This window comes from Dromiciops gliroides, chromosome 2 (genome assembly GCF_019393635.1).
Source record: "Dromiciops gliroides isolate mDroGli1 chromosome 2, mDroGli1.pri, whole genome shotgun sequence".
NCBI classification, from domain to species: Eukaryota; Metazoa; Chordata; class Mammalia; order Microbiotheria; family Microbiotheriidae; genus Dromiciops; species Dromiciops gliroides.
In genome coordinates, this window is record NC_057862.1 from 629,033,354 (window position 1) to 629,050,424 (window position 17,071).

At 37.9% G+C, this 17,071-nt stretch overlaps 1 pseudogene; it reads left to right on the top strand.

The window, feature by feature from the left end:
- The first annotated feature begins 6,824 nt into the window (after positions 1 to 6,824).
- Positions 6,825 to 16,695, top strand: LOC122739428 (annotated as a pseudogene).
- Positions 16,696 to 17,071: the final 376 nt, after the last annotated feature.

Consider the following 17,071-nt stretch of genomic DNA (forward strand, 5'->3'; position numbering starts at 1 on the left):
CTCCTCTCCTCTCCTCTCCTCTCCTCTCCTCTCCTCTCCTCTCCTCTCCTCTCCTCTCCTCTCCTCTCTCCTTCTTTCTTTTGATACTTTTGGTATACAGACCTAGTAGTGGTACTGTTGCATCAAAGGGTATATGCAGTTTTATCACTTTTATTGTTTTCAACAATACTTTCAAGGCCATTTGAAATTCCCCTAAAGGAATTTTGGGGTCAAAAGTTTTGGTTTGGTTTTGTTAATTTTCCCCTCTCCCTCCTCCCCATTCCAAATGAATATCCACTTCTATTAGCAATGAATAAGCCTATATATTTCTTCATAAATTAGTCAGCTTCAGATTTCATTGTTCTTATTTTTAGGGCCTTTTTTGTGTATTATGGGTAGTACTTCAAAAAGGTTTTAATTTGCATTTCTTTGATTATTAGTGCGGATGAATATTTTTTTTCAAGTTAATTATTAACATTTTGTGTTTTCTCCGCCAAAATTATGTGGTTTTTGTTCCTTTCTCATCTGTACATTGCATACTAGGAGATTATGGGTTTTTTTAGATGTTAGGTATGTGATGTTTAAAGTCTAAATTGTGGTCGCCTTAAATTAGAAGCTTCAGCACCAGTCTTTGGGCATTAAACATTTATTAAAGCATACAGATATTTACAAGGAGTTCAGAAAGTTAAGAAAAAGAAGTCCTACCTAGCCTGGAGTTCCAGCCTGGTTGGGTTCTTCCTCAAGTCCTCCTCCACGAGCCTGCTTTAATCTGATTGTGGAAGCTTTTTATAGGTCTGGAACAGAGGTGGTCCTTACACACTGCTTCAAGCTGATTGGTTGGTGTCATTCAAATCCATTGGTTTTGAATGTGTTCTCAAGTTGAGTTCACAGTCTAGCTTCTGAGAACAATACCTTCTTAAGGGATAGCCAGGTGTGACTACAATCCAATTAACCTGAAGTAGGCTTAATCAGCAGTCAATCACTCTCACTTGATTCAATCAGTATAGATTACTCTCCAGGTGGGTCTTTGAGTATCTGCTATATCCCATTATTTCATCACAGGTATTTAGCTTAAATATTAAATATACATATTTTCCAGTAATGTTACTTTTATCTTTTGATTATATTGGTTCTTTAATATGTTGTTGTTCAGTCATTGCAGTCTTATCTGACACTTCATTACCCCATTTGACGTTTTCTTGGCAAAGATACTGGAGTGATTTGCCATTTCCTTCAAGTTTTTTTTTTTGTTTGTTTATTTGTTTGGTTTTGGGGGATAAGGCAATTGGAGTTAAGTGACTTGCCCAGGGTCACACAGCTAGTAAGTATTAAATGTCTGAGGCTGGATTTGAACTCATTTCCTCCTGAATCCAGGGCTGCTGCTTTATCCACTGCGCCATATAGTGGCTCCCGCCCTTTCCTTCTCCAGTTCATTTTATAGATGGGGAACTGAGGCAAAAGGGTTAAGTGACTTGCTTGGGATCACATAACAGTAGGTGTCTGAGGTCAGATTTAAGTTCAGGAAGATTAGTCTTTCTGACTCTATGCCCCCCACTCTGTCTACTGAGCCACCTAGCTGCCTTTTTTGTAGTATAGAACTTTTAAGAAATGTTATTGTCCATCTATCTCTCCACCTATCTTATCTTCAGTGTGCATAATAGGAAACATTCATTTCAACTCCACAACTAAGACTAATACATAATTCCATTGGCTCAATAGATAGAAAGCTGGACCTAGAGCCAGGAAGATCTGAGTTCAAATCTGAATCACATACTTACAAGCTGTGTAACCCTGGGCAAGTCACCTAACTTCTGTTTGCCTTAATCCACTGGAAACTACTCTACTCCAATATCTTTTCCAAGAAAACCCCATGGACAACATCTAGGAAGAGCCAGACAGGACAGAAAGATTCAATGACAACATTTCAATTCCTTTATTAAAAGCAACAATAGCAAAATCATTTGTTTTGAGATCAATTTCATTTATGAATATGCCTCTCTCCACTCCTGATAAGCGACTCTCTGTTAAATAAGAATGAAAAGAAGGAAGAGCCAAGATGGCAGAGACAAGCCAGGGAAGTTGCCTGAACTCTTCCAAGTTTCCCTCAAAAACAACATTACATCAAGCCTCTAAACAGATTCTGGAGCTATAGAACTTACAAAAAGACAGAGATACACTATCTTCCAACTTGAGATAATTTAGAAGATGTCAGGAAAGATTGGTCTCACTTGGGCAGAAGGGGAGTGCAGTGCAGATCAGCACAACACAGAGGAGGTCTGGGCAAGTCATCATGGGGCTCTTGATTACAGCAAAGATCAGCAGCTGAGGCCCCTTGGCCCTGGCTTAGAAGGCTGGTGGTGCAGCTGGCCAGTTGTGAAACCCACCAGCATTGGTTGACAGAGCAAACTACCATCTAGAGAGCCATACAGAGAGCAGCAGTGACTAGGCCAAGCCACCCCATCACAAGGAGCAAGCACAAGGAGGTGAGGAATCCACGAGTCACAGAGGCCTCCCGTGACCAGACCCCTATCCCTCAGCACAAGAAGCTTGCAACATTAGCCCCTGTGCTGCACGAACAGACTTCAACTTTATAAATCAAAAAATAGGGTACAACATGGGTAAGAAACAGAAACGGGCCCTTACCATTGACAGCTTCTATGGCAACAGGAAAGACTAAAACACAAACTCACATGAGGAAAATACTGTCAAAATGCCTACATACGAAGCCTCAAGGGGGAAGATAAATTGTTCTCAAGACCAAAAAAGAATGAAAAGGGGAGTGGGGTGGGGAGGGGGGGAGGTAGGGAAGCAATTGTACGTACATCAACATAATCTAAAAGTATATGCAATATTCCATACCCATAGTACCTCACCTCTGAAAAGTTGAGAAGAAAGTACATTTTTCTTGCCCTTTCTGAGGCATATTATTAATAATATTATTAAATATCATTCAGTATCCTTTTCTTTCCATGTACATTGTTGTAATCACTTCTACTCCTATTGTTTTGAAAAAGGTCACAGGCTCCAAAAAATGAAGAGACTTTTCCAACATCATTCAACCAACCAGGGACAATGCCAGGACTAAAGTCTATTGAATTCCATTATATCATAAGCATTATCTTCCAGGAGTATTTGCATCTTGAAACCTTCTTTCCCATTGTGGAATTAAAACTTTTGTCTTTGGGAAAGGAATTTTATGCATTGCTGAGCAGGTAAGATAGAGATTTGGGGGCAACACCATTTAGGCCAATATCTCCTTTGCCTTTCCAGAAAGCCACTCTAAAAATAAATAAAATCAGGTCTCTTTTAAATCCACCTATCCTTTTCTGTAGAAGGGTACCTTTGGGTAGGAAATCCCATTAGATATATAGCCTATTTGTTCAACATTGTAGTATATGTGACTCTTTTAAGTATCGAATATTTTGATCATGAAGGAAGGACAATAGAGTATGTATGAATGACTCAGTGAGGCAGTGGGTAGGAAAAGTAAGAAAATCAATCAGTCTTCCTTCCTTCCTTCTTTTCTTCTTTCCTCCCTCACTCTTTCCCTTCCTCCCTCCTTCTCACTCTCTTTTTCTTTATCTTTCTCTCTCTCTTTTCCTTCCTTCCTTCCTTCCTTCCTTCCTTCCTTCCTTCCTTCCTTCCTTCCTTCCTTCCTTCCTTCCTTCCTTCCTTCCTTCCTTCCTTCCTTCCTTCCTTTCTTTCCTACATATGAGGCCAGATTAAAGTGTTGTAACCACACTAGAGCACTCAGAAAGACAGCCCAGTCCCTGTTTAGAAATTTTCATTCCCCATTACTTCTGAGATAATGAGGAATTCTGTATTGGCCCCAGCTATAATGTTATTTTTGGAGTAGCAATATTGCACTCTGAATCCTGAAACTACTATCTAGGACCACCTTCTTGTAGTACTTCAGCAGGTTGTGGGAGGGGAAGTTTGCCTCCAATGTGCCTTTTCCCTTTACCAGTGGCTGACTAGGTTGTCAGTAACCATTAAGATTGTCAAGTATGGCCTTTGTACCTGATATTGACTGATAGCTCAATCAACCAATTACATTTGTGGAAATGGAGGATTTCAGCTCTGCTACCAAAATGTTTTGCGTGTCCCATAAATGATTCTACAAGTTTAGTATAAAGTCTTAATGTGTGGGTCTGTCCAAAACAGCTTCTTTTCTATCCTACAACAAATTAATTGCATTTTGAAACTAAATTTTAGTGGTGCTTTCTTGTTAGAGGATTACATTCCTGCCTTTCAGTTGTATGATTCACCAGGCTTTTATTTCCATCCCTGTGTGACCTTGGGCAAGTATGTTAACCTCTCATTTTATTTTCTTACATCAGGCTCACAGCTGAATGAATTGTTTAAAGGTTTCATGTTTTCCCTTTGGTTTATTAAAATCACAATTAGATAAATTCCTGAGGTATATTGTTTCTAACAAAGACTTTCTTTTTCCTGTGCAGATCAGCTCATAAATATTCAAAGGATTATGTTCTAGAAAGTGTCCTAGCTTAATACCAGCTGATGAATTTCAAGTATGAGACATTACAGAAGTCCAGTGTTTGTTAAATTCATTTAAATTTCTCTTTTTCTTCTTTTTTTTCTGCCTTTTTACCAGGTGGTAAATTAGGAGAAAATCATATGCACTAAAGACAATGAAGAAGGTCTGTATTCTCAGATCTCCCACCTCACAAGCAGTTGCAAAGGTTGGCCTAATTATACTTTCTCAATTTAAGACATCCAAAGAGGTTGGAGGTTGGGAAGCTGCTCTGATTTTCTTATGAGCACAATAGGTGGAAATAAAGAAATTATTCCAGAATGGTAGTTATGCAGCATGGAGAAACTGCTCACTGGCCTTGATGGTAGGGTCCTTTCTGAAACAATTGCAGGTACAATGTCCTCATAAAAGGGGAAACTTTTCAAAACTTTGCTATCTGTTAGCCAGCATGATGTGACTAAAGTAGAACACTCAAAATCAGGAAGATCTGGTTTAAATTCTTCCTCAGATATCCTTGATCTTTGACACTGGGTGAGTTTTTACTTTTTTGAGTCTTCAATTCCTCATCATAAGATGATAAATCTAGAGAAGAAAGAACCTAGGAGGTTTCTGGTCCAACATCTTCATTTTCCAGATGAAGAAACTGAGATCCAAGATATGTAAGTGATTTATCCAAAGTCACATAATTAACAACCATCATAGTACAGTATGTGAGCACCCTCTGACTCAACTCCTTCATCTATAAGATGGGGTTAATAACAATACATATGTTACAAGGTTGTTGTAAGGATCAAGTGGGATAATAATATATGTAAAGTGCTTTGCAAACCTTAATGCTTTTTATTAATGTGAGCTATTATTATCTCCAAAGCCTCTAGTGAAAGTTAAAGTGCTGGTGCCTGATGGGTAAGATGCTTAAAATATGCAAACACCTGACATGACCCTGACAAATCTTAGGAAAAAGTATTCAGTCATGTTATCTATATTGTTTGTAGCTTGGTAGGAAAAAAAAAATCAATTAGATGTAGCAAGTTTAGAAAGACCTTTGTGTGGTGTGACAGGAAGTCCAATGTACATTTAGACATAAAACCTGAGTAAGCAGGGGCTGATTATTGTCATTTTCTGAGACTCAATTTGCTTGCCTTTAAAAATGGGATAATAATTCTCACTTCTTTTGCTTCCTTCATAGGACTGTTAGAAAAAATGTGCTAGATGAAATTATAATTATTACATATTGAAAATTATTATGGACTTTGAAATTTAATATAATTATTCTTAATTATAATTATGCTGCATTTTCTAAAGATATACATGAATATGAATGATTTTTAGAAAATTGTTCCCCTTTAGAAACTACCAAGACATGCCAATACATGATTAGAAGTAAACTATATTGTTCTACATGGGCTAACATTTAAAAGTAAACACTTTTAAGGGGTTAAATGCCTTGTATTCCTGTTTTCACTTTCAGCAATATTTTCCTCTATTCCCTTCTTCAGTAAAGAGTTAGAAGTGGTGTAGAGAAATGGGGAAAACAACAGCCTGGGTTTGAAAGTCCTCAGCTTCTGGAAATCTGAATTCTATTTCTGGCTCTTCTGCTTACCAGTTCTGTAACATTTGAGAAGTCACTCAGTGTCTCTGAGCTTTAGTTTCCTTATCTGTGAAAAAAAATACAACACAAATCAACCAACCAAAAAAAAAAAAAAGAAACTTTGTACTAAACCTTGCTGTTATGATAGGAGTTTGAAATTGGAATGGCATCAGTATTGTCTCTTAGGTGAGAACAATTTGGGACTAATGGGCTCTCAGAGCTGGACAGTGAACTTTCCTCAGACTGGATATTTCTTGGGTTTTTGTTGTTGTTGTTGTTGTTGTTTTTTTTGCAGGGCAATGGGGGTTAAGTGACTTGCCCAGGGTCACACAGCTTGTAAGTGTCAAGTGTCTGAGGCCGGATTTGAATGTCGGTCCTCCTGAATTCAGGGCCGGTGCTTTATCCAGACTGGATATTTCTTAAATGGACTCTCTCTCTGTCTCTCTCTCACATATACACACATACATGCACACACACACATGTACACATGGTATTTGAGACACAAGGACTAGGGACTTCAAGATTAGCAGAATTAGTTAGCAAGATAACAGTCTCAGACCAAGTCACTATTTAATGAACATTGTTGAAAAAGGAAAACCACAGTGCCACAGGTTTGCCTGGTGAAAGGAGAAATTGAAAGGACAAAGTAAAAAGAGAGCTGAAGCTGTTAACAGTAACCTACCTTTCCCAGGAACCCATATATTGGCTGTGGTTGTCCTCCTGGGCCTCTGCCTGCTCCTGACCTCCAATACTGCAGCCATGCCTAGAGGTCTGCTGCTTAGAGATGAAGTCCCAACTTTGAGGAAGACAGCACTGTTGGCTGCATCCATTTCCACAACTTTCTTGGAGATCTATGGGCATTCTCTTCCTCCATCCTTGGGAATTTCCTCCAGTGTGCACAACAGAGCTGGGCCATGATGCCAAGCTGGCCCCAGCATTTGCCAAATGGGATGCTAAAATTAACTCCTTTTCTACTGACTCTGCCCAAGACCATCTTGCCTAGGGTAAAGATATCAGTGGCTACAAGAGACAGGAGTCCAAAGAGAAGCTGCCTTTTTCTATCACTGATGATTGCAAATGTCACCCTACCATCAAGTTGGACATCTCAGACCCAGATGAGTGAGATAGGGAGGGCATGCCTGTGAGAGCTCATGTGGCACTTATTTTTGACCCTATAAAGAAGTTGAAGCTTTGGATCTTTGAACCAGAAACTACTGGCAGGAACTTTGATGAGATCCTCGGGGTGGTTGATTGCCTTCAGTTGACAGACTAAAAGAAGGTTACTACTCCTATTGATTAGAAAGCTGGAAGTAGTGTGATGGATATTTCAACTGTCTCTGAAGAGTCTAAAAATCTGTTTCCTAAAGCATCTTCACCAAAGAGCTTTCTTCAGGCAAGAAATATCTACAATCCACCCCTCAGCTATACGTTACTCCAGTAAGACCATGCTGGGGTGTGGCTGGGGCTTCCTTGAAGATCCCCTACTACAAGGGTCTACAAAGGATCAATCATTTCTTTCTACAGAAGTTGATGCAAACATCTTGGCGTGAGGAAAGTCAGGCATCTTGGGGCTGCTCTACTAATGGCTTTTTAAATGAAAATGTCATTAAATATCACCCCTTATTTCTCTTTTTGTGTCATTACTAGCATGCCACTTGGTTCATTGAACTCCCTTGGTGCTCTGCTGGCTTTCTCTATGATGTGCACTATTTGGGACTTAAATCCTTGTGAGATCTCATGCAATCTTGGCTGTCAGCCAACCAGTGTTGTTGCCATAGGAAAAAGCAGCTACTTAGGTACATTGTAGGAGCAGGACTTCTTTAACTGGCCTAATAAATAAATTATCTTTTTTTTTCCTCTTCTAATTATCCACTTGATGGAAGAGACAACTTAACATGTCTAGTTTTGAGCTTCACCTGGCTCCTAAGAATTTTTAAGTTTATGACCAACAACTTGTAATAATATAGGTGTTTCAGACAGTGTCTTTTCTCAATGGCGTGTTCTAACCACAGTTAGGAAAAACTTGGAGATGCTTATCCTTCTAGCAAATGAAAGGGAAGCAGAATACAACCTTAAAATCTTTTGTTATATTGGGCAAAAAAAGCTTTCTAATTACGTAGCAGTATGTGCTTGGGACTACAGAGAAGTCACACAATTCCTGCCAGAGGTATATAGAATGGCAGAGGGACATAATTATGAGTGCCTTGAGTTATTTATCTGGATGTGGAAACCTGCTCTTAAATGTTTATAATGCATACTAGAGGGCAAGGAAGGGATGAAGATAGTATTTTTTTTCATCAAAAATATTTCAATGGATAGGTTTCTGATATTTTGCCTTTAGTGGAATCACATATAAAATCCTTTTGAAACGAGTTAAAAACAAACACAAAACCAAAGCAGTAACCCACCCTTTTGTGGAATGAGGGAACTTGGAACAAAACAAAAGAAAACAGCTCAACACAACTTCCCCTTCCTGTGTCTGGCCAGGATTATATATTGCAATATACTCTGCTTGTTTTTTTAATCTAAATATTTTTTGCATCCTATTTTCTTCCATAAACATAAGGAGAAAAAAAATTGCTAGAGGAAAATGAATTTAAATTAGGGCAGAAAGCTTAATCTTTGTCTCAGTGTTAGGATACTTCCTAATTGGGGGCTCTGAGCTATTGTCATTGTACAACTAACTTTTCATCTTATATAAACTCCATAAAACAGCAGAAAAGGGGACCACATGGATAAAGGAGCTTTTATATTGTCCCCAGGCAGAAAGAGGGAGAGAACAAGTGAGAGAGAGAGAGATTTTAAAACCATGTAGCTGATAAAATATCTGTAACAAAAGAGGGTGAGAAAAAAATGACCAAGGTTACACCCTATACCATTCCCCCAGGGAGGATTCAGCTCTGTTGGTATAGAGGAGGATGGAGGAGAAAATATTGACTACCAACTAACATTTCTATATTCCATTCTAATGCACACTAGTGTTATGCTGCTCTGTCTTAGAGATAGTCAATAAGATTCCCTCTACTTTTTTTTTTTTTTTTTTTTTTAGTGAGGCAATTGGGGTTAAGTGACTTGCCCAGGGTCACACAGCTAGTAAGTGTTAAGTGTCTGAGGCCAGATTTGAACTCAGGTACTCCTGACTCCAGAGCCAGTGCTCTATCCATTGCACCATCTAGCTGCGCCCCCCCCTACTTTTAAATCACTTGATACTTAAATTATTTTTGGATTTTAATAAATATATTGAATTAATGCATCTGTAAGTTTCTCTTCTTCTCTTCCTCTATACCTTCATGATCCTCTGTGTTTTCTCAGTCTTTCCTTCCATCTTGTCTCAGATATAGAAGTGATTTCTGTTTTGACAAGGCTGCCCCCTCTACCTTTGTCCTTGATCACATCCTTTCCCATGTATAATACACATGCTGGATGTATCTTTTGATGATAATTAGATAACTTATGGCAAAACACTCTATACATATCACAACAACTCATGTTTCTATAGCTAATTATCCTTTATCATATACTTTAATCACAACCATCCTAGGAAGCAGGTAATGAAGTCAGGTATACTCTCTATTTAACAGATGAAAAAATGTATCTAGTTAATATATAAATTGGTGAAAAACAGTTTGACTGCTATTATTACATCCTTCTAGCATGTATATATGAACCAGAAAAATAAGACATTAGACCTCCTATGGTCCTTTATTGTATGACATATTTAGAATTAAGTTTTCTGCATCCTTGTCCCCCATTCCTTACTCCTTATTAGGAAGTTTAGAAAATATCCTCATTTCACTGGTTCTACTTATACTATTATCTTTCCCTTCCAATGAAGGAACATTCTCTCCTCCTCTTCCTCCTCTTCCTCCTCCTCCTTCTTCTTTTTGGTGGGGCAATATAACTTGCCCAGGGTCACAGAGCTAGTAAATGTCAAGTGTCTGAGGCTGGATTTGAACTCAAGTCCTCCTAAATCCAGGGATGGTGCTTTTTCCAGTGTACCACCTAGATGCCTAGAGCAGTCACTTCTTGGTTTCATGCTGGCTCTTTGTCTAAAATTCCATGTAAGTTTGAGTCCTGAAGGACCCTGATCAGTGTGAATAAAGTTCTATGGTTACATGTCTGGAGCTTACCAAATCTGTGCTACTCTCACACTTAGGGCAATGGTAGTTGCTGTGATGTTTAAAATCTAATGTGTGTCCTTACCTGCTGCACCCCCCCCCCAGTTTGGGGGGGAAACTAGTAAGATTTACTGAGAAATTCAGCAAGAGTTTAGGCTTTTAAGTATTTATTGAAACGTAAAGACAACACATGGAGTTTCATAACGCCAGAAAAGTCTATCTACTTTTCTCTGTCTGCCACCAAAGTCCCGGACAAAAAAGGACCAGAGCTAGGGAGTCAACCTCCTTTTCTACTTCCTGTCTCCCTCCCTAGAAGGGGCTGTCCTTCAAGCTGATTGGATGAGGGTGGTCTCGTGTTGATGTTGTAGTCCACAGCCTCTGAGAACAGCACCCCACTCAGTGCTGGCCAGGTATGGTATTGATTTAATCAACCTTAAGTAGGTTCTCAGTCAGTCTTTCAGTCTCACCCAATTCAGTCAATTCCAAATCAATCTACAGGTGGGGGCCCCTGGGTGTCTGCCAAATCCCATTATTTTATCACACTGCAGAGAGACTGTTTCCCATGGCATCTGTCTTCTTCCTCCCCTTGTGTGTAGCAGCACATAGTACAGTTTTATTTTAGCTTACTATCCCTATGGGGCACTATTATTCGTCATCAAACTCTCTTACAAGTCCCAACTAAAATATTTTATTCTACAGGAAGACTTTCCTAACCCCTTTGAATTCTAGTGCTTTCTGTCTTTTAATTGTTTTATATTTTTCTGCATATAGCATGTTGGTACATATTTATTTGCTTATTATCTCATAATCAGATTTAGAACTCCTTTTGGCAAGGACTTTTGCCTCATTTTGTATCTCTAGGACTTAGCACAGTGCTTGGCACATAGTAGGCACTGAAGAAATATTTATTGACTGATTGACTCTCATTCATTACATAATGTTATGATCCCAAATTGGACTACACTGATTCACCTCCACATTAAACTCTCTCTACTCTCTGATTAGCATTATTGGTATTTCCAAAGGAGATATTTTATTTCTCTCTAGGATATACATTATCAAATAAATTCTCAAGGCAGATTCATATTCTTTTTGGCCCTTTGGATAAGGATGATTTGTTTTGAGGATGAAAATGCAAAAAAAGAAAGATTGATGGAAAAAAGAACAGGAGTAGAGGAGGGAATGTGATGAAGGCAAAAGATAGAGAGGTTGGATTTGGCAAAATGGGTACCACCTCAGTCTCTGAGATGTAAGGGAGCAAAGGAGGGATTATCAAGCAATTTCTGGTGTTACCTTTATAAAGCAAATACGTGGTAGATACCCTCATTTTATAAATGCAGAAAAAGATGTTCTAAGAGGTACTGACTTTTCCAAGGTTACATAATTAGGGAGTATCAGAAGCCAGCATTTTGACTCAAGCCCAGTGCCCTTTTCTTTGTATCATACTGTATCTCACGATTTAGAATATTATATGCCAAGTTGTAAAAAAAATGTTTTACTCACGGATATGTAAGGTCATTAGCATACATCTAATTATATCCATATTATTGATGAGGAATTTGAGAGATACACACACACACAGAAGAGAGAGATAGAGAACAGAGAATGGGGGGGGGGCAGTGATTGCACTGTGATCCATACAAGTGGCAAAACAGGATTTGAATTCATTTCCTAATTTCAAATTCAGCAACCTTTCTCCTACATCATGCTCCTCTCTCTCCATCTTTGACCTTGATCACATCCCCTCTCCTAATCCTGTTTCTTGTTTCATACATCTTTCTTTGTCTTTTGCATCTTCAATCTTTCCTCAATAGGCCCCTTCTTTTCTGACTACAAAAATGATCATATTTGTTTATTCTTAAACAAATAGATAAATGTGCAAACACAACTTTGTTCTTACCTTCTACCTAATAATTGTTCTATCACTCATGGCAAAATTTCTGCAAATAATACTCCTTTGAAAAGATCTGCAGTTTCATCAGTAGGCATTCCATTCACCAGTATAAATGACAACATCTCCATTGCTATGTCGTGACTAAATACATATATTTGTATGTATGTGCATAAGTATATAATTGAATATATTCATGCATGTTCATATGTATACAAATTATAGCTATACATGTATATATGTGGACATACATACAAATTGATATATGCAAATGCCTATATTCATATGTATATACAACATCTATCTATCTGTCTATCATCTATCTATCTATGTGTATTCTAGCCAGTTAGGTGGCACAATGGATAAAGTTCTGGGCCTCGAGTCAGGAAGTCTCCTCTTCAATAGTTTAAATCCAGTGTTAGACACTTACTAGCTGTGTGACCCTGGGTAAGCCTACTTGCATCAGTTCCTCACCTGTAAAATGATCTGTAGAAGGAAATGCCAAACCACTACTGTATCTCTGTCAAGAAAAATCCAAATGGGGTCATGAAGAGTCAGGCATGCCTGAAACAGTTAAATAACAACAACAAATGAAAAGCACTATTAGATAGAATCTTCTAACTTCTTCCTCACTGTAAAATTGAGTTTTTATAAAAGATCATGGTACCATTTAGCAAAAACAATTGAACAACAAACATACACATACATATGTATGTATGTATATGTACATATGCATATATGTATATGTTCTAGGGGACAGTCCTTTAATCATGTTAGTGATTGGCCTCTCTTTATTTAGTTAGGCTTATTTCTAACTTCCTGAGAGATATTAATTTCTTTGTAAGGTTCATACTTGAAGCTTTTTGATTTTAGTAGGCCTACTGAGGACTTGTGGTTTACAAGCATAGCCAAAATCTAATGTCACCTCCATGTCATGACCTTAATAGAGGTCATGATTTAAAATAGACTTAAATTTTCAGAATTTAAAATCTACAATTCAAATTTGTAAATGATTCCCCTTACTATGTACTAAATTTTTCCAACATATACCACAGCATATCTTTATAGGTGCAATTACTTAGCATCTGTCAACTGAAAATTAGACTAGATAATCTTGATAAACTCTTCACCAGAAGGCTGGCTAAAGAGTGTTGATTTTTTTTTTCTTCATAAAAATTCAGTAAATGTGGAGCAGTTGGTGGAGAGGATATACACACATTAGTTAAGTGTCAGTATCTTCTATGCAAATGGTGTCAAATTCAAATAGAAATGGGGATTACTAAACTGTACATAAGCATCTCTGTGAATAGCATATTGACTTAGTTTTAAAATGTAATATGATCTGTGTTTTTAAAATTTTTTTTGTTTATTTTGTTAAAGAATTCCTAATTAGGTTTTAATCTGGTTCAAACTGCACTGTGGAATATTATGGGCTGATTGTGGCCTGTGGGCCATGTGTTTGATAATTCTTCCCTAGTACCTAGGAGAAGGTCTTTCATAACTATATATTGAGAGTCCAATTGAGAGTCCAAGTTGCGGGGTAGGCAGTATTGTCGAAAGAGAGCACTTGATGGAGGAACTAAAAAGGTAATGCTAGGTTCTAGTCTTAGCTCCACTAGTTACTAGTCATGAGATATCAGGCAACTTTGAAGAGGCAATGTGCTAAGGTATATTGTGCTGAATTTGGAGTCAGAAGACGGAGAATCAAAAGCTACCTTTGCTACTTATGACTTTTGTGAACTTGGTCAATGATATGAACTTTACTTTCTTCATCTGTAAAGTGAGAGGGTGTACCAAATTGTCTCTGATGTCTGATCAAACTTTAAATTGACCATCCTAAATTACTGAAGCATCCTGAACCTCAATAGTAGAGAACATAGGTGTAACAGGATACTGGCAAGTATTTAGTCTCTTCATCAATGCATGGTTGGATGGCCAAACTGAAAATTGTCAAGTGTCATACCATTTATGCAATTCTCCTTGTCCCTTTCCCCTTCTTCCAGTGCATTCCTCTTTCTCACCCCTTAATTTCATTTTTTACATATCATTCCATCATATTCAACTCACACCCATGCCATCTGTCTAGGTAGACTCCTAACTGACCTAATAATGAGAAAGCTCTTAAGAGTTATAAGTTTTTTTCTTCCCATGTAGGAATGTAAATATTTTAACTTCATTAGATTCCTTATGATTTCTCTTTCCTGTTTATCTATTTAAATTTTCTTGAGTCTTGTATTTGAAACTAAAATTTTCTATTCAGCTCTGGTCTTTTCATCAGGAATGTTTGAAAGTCACTATTTCATTGAATATCAATTTTTTCTTCTAAAGGTTATACGCAGTTTTTCTGGGTAGGTGATTCTTGGTTGCAATCATAGCTTTTTTGCCCTCCAGAATGTTATATTCTAAGCCTTCTAATTTTTAATGTAGCAGTTGCTAAATCTTGTATTATCTCAACTATAGCTCCACAGTATTTGATTTCTTTCTTTCTGGATGCTTGCAATATTTTCTCCTTGACCTGGGAGCTCTGAAATTTAGATGTAATATTGCTGGAAGTTTTCATTTGGGGATTTCTTTCAATAGATGAATAGTTTAATCTTTCATTTTCTATTTTTCCCTCTGGTTCTAGAATATCAGGACAGTTTTCATTGGTAATTCCTTAAAAGATGATGTCTAGGCTCTTTTTTTTGATCATGTCTTTCAGGTAGTACAATAATTCTTAAATGATCTCTTTTGAATTTATTTTCCAGGTCATTTGGTTTTCCAATGAGAAATTCCACATTTTCTTCTATTTTTTCATTCTTTTCATTATGTTTGATTGATTCTTGATGCTTTATGGAGTCATTAGCTTCTACTTTCCTAAGTATAATTTTTAAAAAATAATCTTTTATTTATTTATTTGTTTATTTGTTTATTTATTTATTTATTCAGTCATTCATTCATCTATCTATCTATCTATCTATCTATCTATCTATCTATCTATCTATCTATCTATCTATCTATCTATCTATTTATTGCAGGGCAATGAGGCTTTAGTGACTTGCCCAGGGTCACACAGCTAGTAAGTTGTCAAATGTCTGAGGCCAGATTTGAACTCAGGTTCCTCTGATTCCAAGGCTGGTCCTTTATACACTGCATCACCTAGTTGCCAAAGAAATAATGTTCTTCAATGAGCTTTTGTACCTCCTTTTCCATTTGGCCAATTCTACTTTTTAAGGAGTTCTCTCTTTTTTTTTTTTTTAGGGGCAATGAGGGTTAAGTGACTTGCCCAGGGTCACACAGCTAGTAAGTGTGAAGTGTCTGAAGACAGATTTGAACTCAGGTCTTCCTGAATTCAGGGCTGATGTTTTATCCACTGCACCACCTAGCTGTCCTAAGGAGTTCTCTTAAGCAGATTTTTGTCATTTTTAAAACCATTTGGTCTCTTCTGTTTTTTAAGGTGTTTTTTTTTTCTTCAGTATGTTTTTGTGCCTCCCTTACCAAGCTGTTGACTTTTTTCTCCCCAATTCTCTCTCATTTCTTTCCCCAATTTTCCAAATTTTCCTTTACCTTTCTTATTTGATTTTTGAAATCTCTTTCAGGATCTTTCAGGAATTCTTTGTCTATCCCTGAGACTAAATCATACTTTTTTGGGGAGACTTTAGATATAGCATTTTTTTTTTGATCTTCCTTGTCATCATAGTCACTTTCGAAAGTCAGATTCTTTTGTTGTTGTTGTTTGATCATTTTCCCAGACTATTTCTTGATATAAGTTTATGTTAAAAGTTGGGCTCTGCGACTGGGGTGGAGAAGGCATTGTCTCAACCTTCATGTTTTTTTGTTTTGTTTTGTTTTGTTTTTTGTTTTTTGGAGTTTTTTTGGTGCACTTGTTTTCTGAACTAGTTCTGGGGATTGGCAAATTTTCAGTTCCAAGTTGGTTTGATCTAAGGAGAGATGTTTATTTACTGTTCTCCTGTCATGTGCTTGGATTTTGTCTGTGAGCAGCCACAAATACTCTTTTCCTTCTTGAAACTGCAACCAGGGTCCCTGCTTCTCTGCTGCCGCAAACACGGGTGTGATAGTGCTCCTTCTTGCCCTGGAACTGGGATACAGGACTATGACTCAGATCTGAGTTTGGGCAATGCTTCAGAATTCTGCACCCAGTGCCAACTAAGGAACCCTTGTAATCTTCTTCTGGCCATTTGTCCAACCATCTTATCATCTTTAGATTGAGAGCTTTGGAAACCTCTGCTGCCTCCAAGGCCTGCTGATGGTTTGCTGGAGTGAATACTGTGTTGACCTGCACTGGACCATGTTCTGCTCTCACTTCTCTGTGTCACTTTTCCTGCCAATCTTCTAAGTTGTCTAGGGCTGTAAAATTGTCTCACCCCTTCCTTTTGTGGGTTCAGCAACTCCAGAATTGGTTTTGAGGAATTATTTAAAGTTATTTAGGGGAGAATTTGGGGGAGCTCAGGTAAGTGCTTGCCTTTTTTCTGAAGTCTTAGCTCTACCCTGCTTCCCCCTTAACATTATTCCCCTACAGCTTCAAACACTTAGTCCTCCTCTTGGCTCTGGAACTGTGACCAGGTTCCCTGTTCTCTCACAGGAACAAGTGCTAGTGCTCATCACTGACTTGGAACTATGACTTGGGCCCCTGCTCCCTTGTGACCAATCACAAGCATTCCTCTCCACTGTGGAACTGACACCCAGACATATGGGCAACATAATAATATAATATATAATTATAATAATATAATATATTATAATTATAAAATAATAAATGGCTAATAAGCATCAGCTACATTCAATGCCAAAAGAGGTTCCTGTAATCTCTTTCTGACCAGTTGTCCAACACCCATACAGCCTCTGTGCTGAGACTTCCAGAAGCTGCTGTTATCATCCACCTCCAAGGCCCTCAGCTTCTGGTGCTGCTGAATGTGCTTAGGCCTAGCCTCCACAGTGATGTCACAGACCTCTTCCAAAACTACATTATCTTAAATTGGAAAAGTCAAAAAAGTCTC